Source organism: Strix aluco, chromosome 4 (assembly GCF_031877795.1).
Source record: "Strix aluco isolate bStrAlu1 chromosome 4, bStrAlu1.hap1, whole genome shotgun sequence".
Classification (NCBI taxonomy): Eukaryota; Metazoa; Chordata; class Aves; order Strigiformes; family Strigidae; genus Strix; species Strix aluco.
In genome coordinates, this window is record NC_133934.1 from 101,266,888 (window position 1) to 101,273,631 (window position 6,744).

Here is a 6,744-nt window from a genome sequence, read left to right on the forward strand (position 1 = left end):
AAAGCATTCACTGGTGAAATTATCCAGATTATTTTGAGTGTCTAAACTTGGCAGACAAAGTGCTCTCCTTAAAGCAGTATAAACAGTACCTGTCAATAAAGAAGCTCACCCTCTGCTCGTTTTAATCAACCACAGCTGATTCACAGATTTTGTACAGCTAAGCCCTCTCCTACTCAAACCTATCTTCCTTTGACAAGAGTACTAATGAAAAATCACTGGATTGAAGGAATTCTTAGCTACTAGCACTCATTCTTCAAGCCATCACATGTGTTCAGTACACTCCCTCCATGACAAAGTAGTATACTACGTGCTGTCCTTGTCAACACCTGAGGAGGAACAGAGCATCTTTAAACAATCCTATAGACAACTGAGAGAGACTCAGTAGCTAAACAGTTAAAAAATGCTGGACTTTCATAGGATACTTATCTCTCAGACATGATTATCAAAACAAAAATTAGAGGAAAAGTTCTTCTTTTCCAGTTTTCAAGTGATGAAGATACAGGATGACTTCAGGTCTTCATATAGGAGCCAACTGCAGCCTAGCAAGAGATCAGTCATTTAGGATATATTATATCCTCTACAGCATCTAACTAATAATTTGGTATGAGTAGTTTGATATGAGTATGAGTTGTCTCCCGACTGTTCATAAATAAGATGTAGATCAACACAATAAATGCAGAACTTGAAACAAATACAGTACTATCTTTTTCATGGTAAGCAATACAGCAAACAGAATTGTAAGAAACACAGCTGTATTAATTTATTTAAAAGACCAATGTCAGGTACTGGTACTTTTCTATTTGCCTTTTAAATTATACACCAGAGCTGGTCCCCAGTGCACAGTGGTCTATAGCTGCATATTAGAATCTTCTTCTCCTATAACACTCATACCTTAGAGAAAGAAAAATGTCTAAACAGAAGAACAGATTATTTTAATAGGAATAATTTTCCATGCTTCTAGTTCAAAAAATATCAATTTTATAATAAAATTCTTTATTTGTAACTATTTGCATATTTGAAAAGAATAAAGGCTGTACTCCCTTGATAGTGATCCAGTAAAAGAATGTATTCAAGGAACTAAATAATCTGCTATTTTTAATCTTTTGTCTAGCTAATATTCAGATCTTGGGCAACTTGCAGAATGTGAGAAGTCTGGATAATCATGGATGGTTGTAGTGAGTTTTAGCTCTAAATTTCTGCAATGAGATAACACTTATGAGACATCTCAACCAAGGAAGGTCTCCCTTGGTAGGATGGGAGGATAGTAACTTAAACACAGAATGCTTACATAAGGGTACCACAGTTGATTTCAGGTGCAGAATATATCATAATCATTGAAATAATCAAGATTTCAAGTTGTCTAGCCATTTCAGAGCTGAGAATTTAACCTCATCTCAGCGCTTGAGAAGAAATAATAAAGAGGTTTAAGATCAAATTTCCTTTCTCTGTAAATACAAAAGAAATCATTTGTAACAAATAAAAAAATCAAGATTCATACTCATTTGTCACCAGTGAACAATGCGTTCTTGGCCGGTGTTAGTTCATCTGGCATTTTCCTTACATCTGTCCACGAATTTCATGAGAGCACTGCAGAGGCCCTTCCCTCCCAGATTCTTTATTACAGCAAACAAAATGTAGATAATCGTAACCCGACACCTTCCTGCTTTTTACTTAAGTAAAGTACATCAGCAGAGAGTTCACTGAGGCCTTCACCATTTTTATTCTGCTTTTGTCAGACTCCAGAACTAATCTTTCATGGTGAAATTCTTATATTAGCATCTAAATCTTTTGAAAAGAGATTAAGTGTTACAAACCAAAAAAATTGCAACAGGCATTCTGGATCTTGGAGCTGGAATTTTCATTCATATGTAATTAAAGGCATTTGTGCAGCTCAGGACAATGATGTAGTCCCTCAGGGTACGCAACACGTTTCAAGGTTTCACTTGGAAGTGGACCTGTGTTTCTGTCTTATCTGGGTCTGATGAAAGCAAAGGGTTTGCAGGGTTCACTGAAGGATGATCTACCATTGCCTGAGAAGCCAAAAAATGCCAGGGCAGCTTCCTTTTTGGTGTATGAAGTTTTGTCCCTGTATCTGTAAAAATTATAAGGGTCTTATCCACCTTAGTTGTAAATGATGTTCAGAGTGTCACTATCAAAGGAAAGGAAAACATAATTGACTGGATATTAGGTGAAAGCAACTCTAAATGACGATCAACTCTCAATGACAATCCAGGGATGTGTTCCCATGGTTTCCAAAACCTGGGGCTCTTTCTGACACCCTCATTAAAGATCAGCAAAACAATAACAAGTCCTATTTTATTAAGAAAGACCGACTAGTACTCGTCACCTCTCCAGTAGGGTTCTCCATGAGCTTTTAGCAGAAGTAACATGCTAAGGAGGGAACAGACAGAAATCTTCTTCAAACAAAAAAGCCATCATCTGATGTACACTTTTGGTTGATTTTGAGATGCTTGAGAAATTTCTGTTTCTGCATCCACTGACTGCTCCCTCATCTGAGTCTTCCTGCATAGCTTAAGGTAACCTGTTTCACTCTGCGCTGACATGTACTTGGTTAGTTATGACTCAATAAGTAAGCTGACTATACTCTATCTGACTGAAGTACTTTGGTTCAACAGATTTCAGTTAAGTTTGCTTACCTCTGCTTATTTATAAAAACTTTAAGATTTCCACAGTAAACTAAACAGAAAGTACCAGCCGTTAAAGTAACAACCCCTGCCCACCTTTAAAATAAGTATTTTATTTAAATGCTCAAAGAAAATGTTTTATATTCTACTTAATCTTTAGAGTTAAGATTCTTGCCTGAGCTGGGTTAGAAATTTCATAAGTAAGGCTACCTATCTCCCAAATGATGTAAAGTATTGTATGCTCAAATGGACGTCTCAAGAAACCTTAACCTGTTTTAAAGATTTAAGAAACACTGTAAGACTTCAACATTCAATGAACTAAGTGGCAGCTTAATATCAAAACATTTTCCCAACTACCTTTTTTTCCTTAAAGCTACTTGCTGTACAAAAAAGATACAATTTTCTTTTGGAATATTTCATAAATCTCTGAACCAAAAGTATTTCTCTTTACAGAAACCAATTCAGAGTGTTGAAGAAACTATAAGACCACTTCTCTTCAAGACCTAACAGTGTTCTCTTGTCCTTTAAAAAACAGGATGTATCTTACTCTTTGAAAAGATATTGTGACTGGCTGTTTGCATCTTAAACAAATGCTTCACCAAGTATCATCAGCATTACCCACAATCTGCAATTAATGACTCTACAAAATTCTTTCTGCAAGGCAAGTATTAATCGACATTTAAATATAACTATCAAACATAAACATAAACTATTCAAGCAAAACAGCATATTTACAGCTACAGGCTACAGTTTGTTCATTTGGATTGGGAGATGATAAGCAGAAGCTTTCCTGCCTCTTATTTACAGGATGAAAAAGGAAAAACTTTCTAAGTTTTTTAATGAACCTAAAAATCTCAATAAACAAGCAAGTAAAAAAACATAGATACACAAACTACAACTGGTCATCACATGTAGAAAGGTAATTTTAAGCACTTTGTCAACTTCAGGAAGGCTAACAGATACAATGGTGTGTAATCACTTTCACCTTGATATCCCAGTTGCTCTCCCAGAGTTCATCTACGCAACACAATTGCCTTGCCCTCGGCAGAGTGCTGATCGTGGATCACAGTGTTCAGATACATCAAAAGAGAAGCACCATTTAAACTTTTAACTCCAGAAGGAAAAATTATAAGCAATTTAGCTTATGTCCTCTCTGAAAGGCCAAAGAGTGGGACACAATGGTATTGCATTTATATAGACACATTAAGCTCCTGACCCAAAATGAACACAGCAATGCAGGCAGCAGATAAGCTCTGCGGGATGAAGCCACACCATCTCACAGCAGGAGAAATATCACCCCTAACCACTGCTGCTCACATACCTGCTTATTATCTGAGCAACCTGGTACGGAGACCTGAAATTGCTGTTTTGTGATGAAATTCCTGCTGCCAAGAGGTGGTATGTTTGAGTTCAAAAGACACCGAGAACAGTCAGAAGTCATTTCAGATCAAAACATTCAAACAAGGACCAGAAAATATAACAGGGGAGAACTAGGAAAAAAACCCTTGTGTTTTGTGGTAGATAGTGAGCTAGTACTTTTCAAAGGGCTATATGAAAACAAAGGAACCAAGGGAGCCCATGATTAAAAAAGTAATTAAAAGAAATTAAGGTAAGCTGTCCACCTTTCTCCTAAAAACAATTAAAGAATAAGGACATGGTTAGTTATTCTTTTAATTTTATTAAAATATAACCATGCAAATTGAGTAAAAAATGCTGCCATCATGGTTAGGTCCTAAAAACTTAACAAGCTATGCCATGACTGAGCATCTCCATATGTGATTTGGAGTTCTAGACAGCCTACCATACTTCAGATGTTTAGAGGAGGATGCTATTGCTTGTCAGAGTTTTACATAAATACAGAAAAATGTTTGAGGCTGTCTCATTTAAAAAAAAAAAAAATCCATAAAAAACAGCAGAACAGACAGATACATTCAAATGTTAATTTTTCATTTAGAGCTTTTTCTCCCGTCTGGGTAAGACTACATGAATGACTGATAAAGACTGAAAGAAAACAAAAATGTTCAGCCTTTTTTTGACTGATAATAATAATTAAAAAAAGATCTAACGGAACATATCAGCTGACCCAAAATGGAATATTCTGTATTTGGAAATTATCAGCATACAGCAAAGGAAATAATGGTATATATTACAAAAGATGGAGGTAGTATAATAATAACAACATCCTTTCTTTATTCAGTAGACCATTACCTGGGACATTTATCAAGAATGTGGCAGACTGGGGTTTAACCCCTGACTCTCAAAACACAACATTAAAGCTCTTCATTCCCATTGTCAGTGTGACACTTCCTTTTATATATTAGAATAGTCAGCAAGCCAGAGAGGATACAGACAAGAATGATACTCTACACTTCTTGAAAACGTAAATTCAAATCCATGTAGGAGGATGGAATCTATTCTGGATTTTTCATATAGCAGGTAGGTGCTCCACTGGATAAAATGGGACACCCACCATACCGAGGCACATTTAGGAAAACCAATGTCATTTCTCAAAAATCACTTTTTTTTTTTAGCAAACCACAAATCACCTATAATTGTCTATACCTTTTGCCCTATTTCACATCCAGAGATTCCCTTCTTTTTCAGAAGTACACACTATAAGGATATGTGGATTAATTTTTTTCTGAGGCTATCTGATTAACACCTGTTTAATATGCAAGACTTGGACAACAAACAGGAGAAGTAATTAAGCCCCAGGAGATAACGGAGACAATACCAAAGACCAGAAATCTCAGGCCACTGATGGGCCATTGAAGGAACCACTCAAAGTCTTGAGGAGACATAACTGGAGCTTTCTAACAGATGAAGGGGAAAGAAGATTACCACAAGTCTCTCAGGAAAGAACAGACTCATTATGGGATATTTTAGGGTGTTTGTATGATTGTACAAAATGTGTTACGGGATTTTGGGGAGAAAGGCCAAAGATGGGGAAAGGGTGGGATGAAGGTACCTTGAGGATGAACAAGCACAGGAGAACAGAAAGGCAGTGGGACAACAGGGGCCAGTTATGTGAAAACAAGTGGTCAGCACACTTGCCTAGCCAAGTCCTAACCACGTTCCTGGGTAAGCTCCCTGTTCTGTCTCTGTGTGCTGCTACCAAACTTCAGGCCAGAGTAGCTAGCGAACAGGGTAAGTGGTCTGGGACCTAGCTACTGGAGAGAGCTCAGGTCTGGGTGTCAGGTGCTGCAGAGACTCCCGTCAAGTTACCCGGGGGAATACAGGCCTGCACGAGGTATTGGAGAGACCTGCCTGGGTTGGGCGGGGGATGAGGTGGGAGATCTGCTACCGACACTGCCTGGTGGGTGGGTGCTGTACTGAGGACGCCTGCTCAGCATTCCCACCGGCTGGACCTCGGGCAGCTGGCTGTAGCAGACGGAGAAGCAGCACTCACCTGCATCTCAAAGCCCACTGGACTGAGCTTCCTTTTGATGCAGTCCACCATTACAGTGGCATTCAGATGGCAAAACATTAGTGTAAACATCAAATACAGAGCTTTAGCTGAGAAACTCCGTTTTACTGTAGCAAATGTCGCTGTGTCCACATGGGTTTCCCATCACCTATGGGAAACACGGTTCAGTGCCGCAGCCTTACAGTGGGATAGTTTAGGCCCCTTGAGAACAAGCTGCAAAAGACAGTAATTTAAAAATAAACAAACTCAAGTGGATTTCTCGAAAAAAAAAAAACAAAACTTGTTTCCTTAGGTAAGTACTCCACGGGTATTGTGGAAAGGCTGCCTGGTATGACAGTTAGCAAGGGCAGAGGGTAAACAGCTTGTGAAGGCCCTGCACCGTGTCAGTACAGAGAGGTTACCGGTGGACACAGGCCAGCCTGCCCACACGTTACCCCCCAGCCACAGCCGTTTGTAGGGTTTTGCTTCTGCGCGGCGACGCCAGAACCTGGGCAATCCCGCAGCACACCGACGGCGGGAGCACCGCCCCCCACGGGAGGGCACGGCCCACCGGCCCCACCGCCCCGCCCCTCACGGCTCCCGCCCACTGAGCCCGGCCCCACGGCACCACCCGCCGTCGTCAGACCCCCCCAGTCGAGTGCCGATCTCCAGGATCGCACGTCTCCCCCCGCG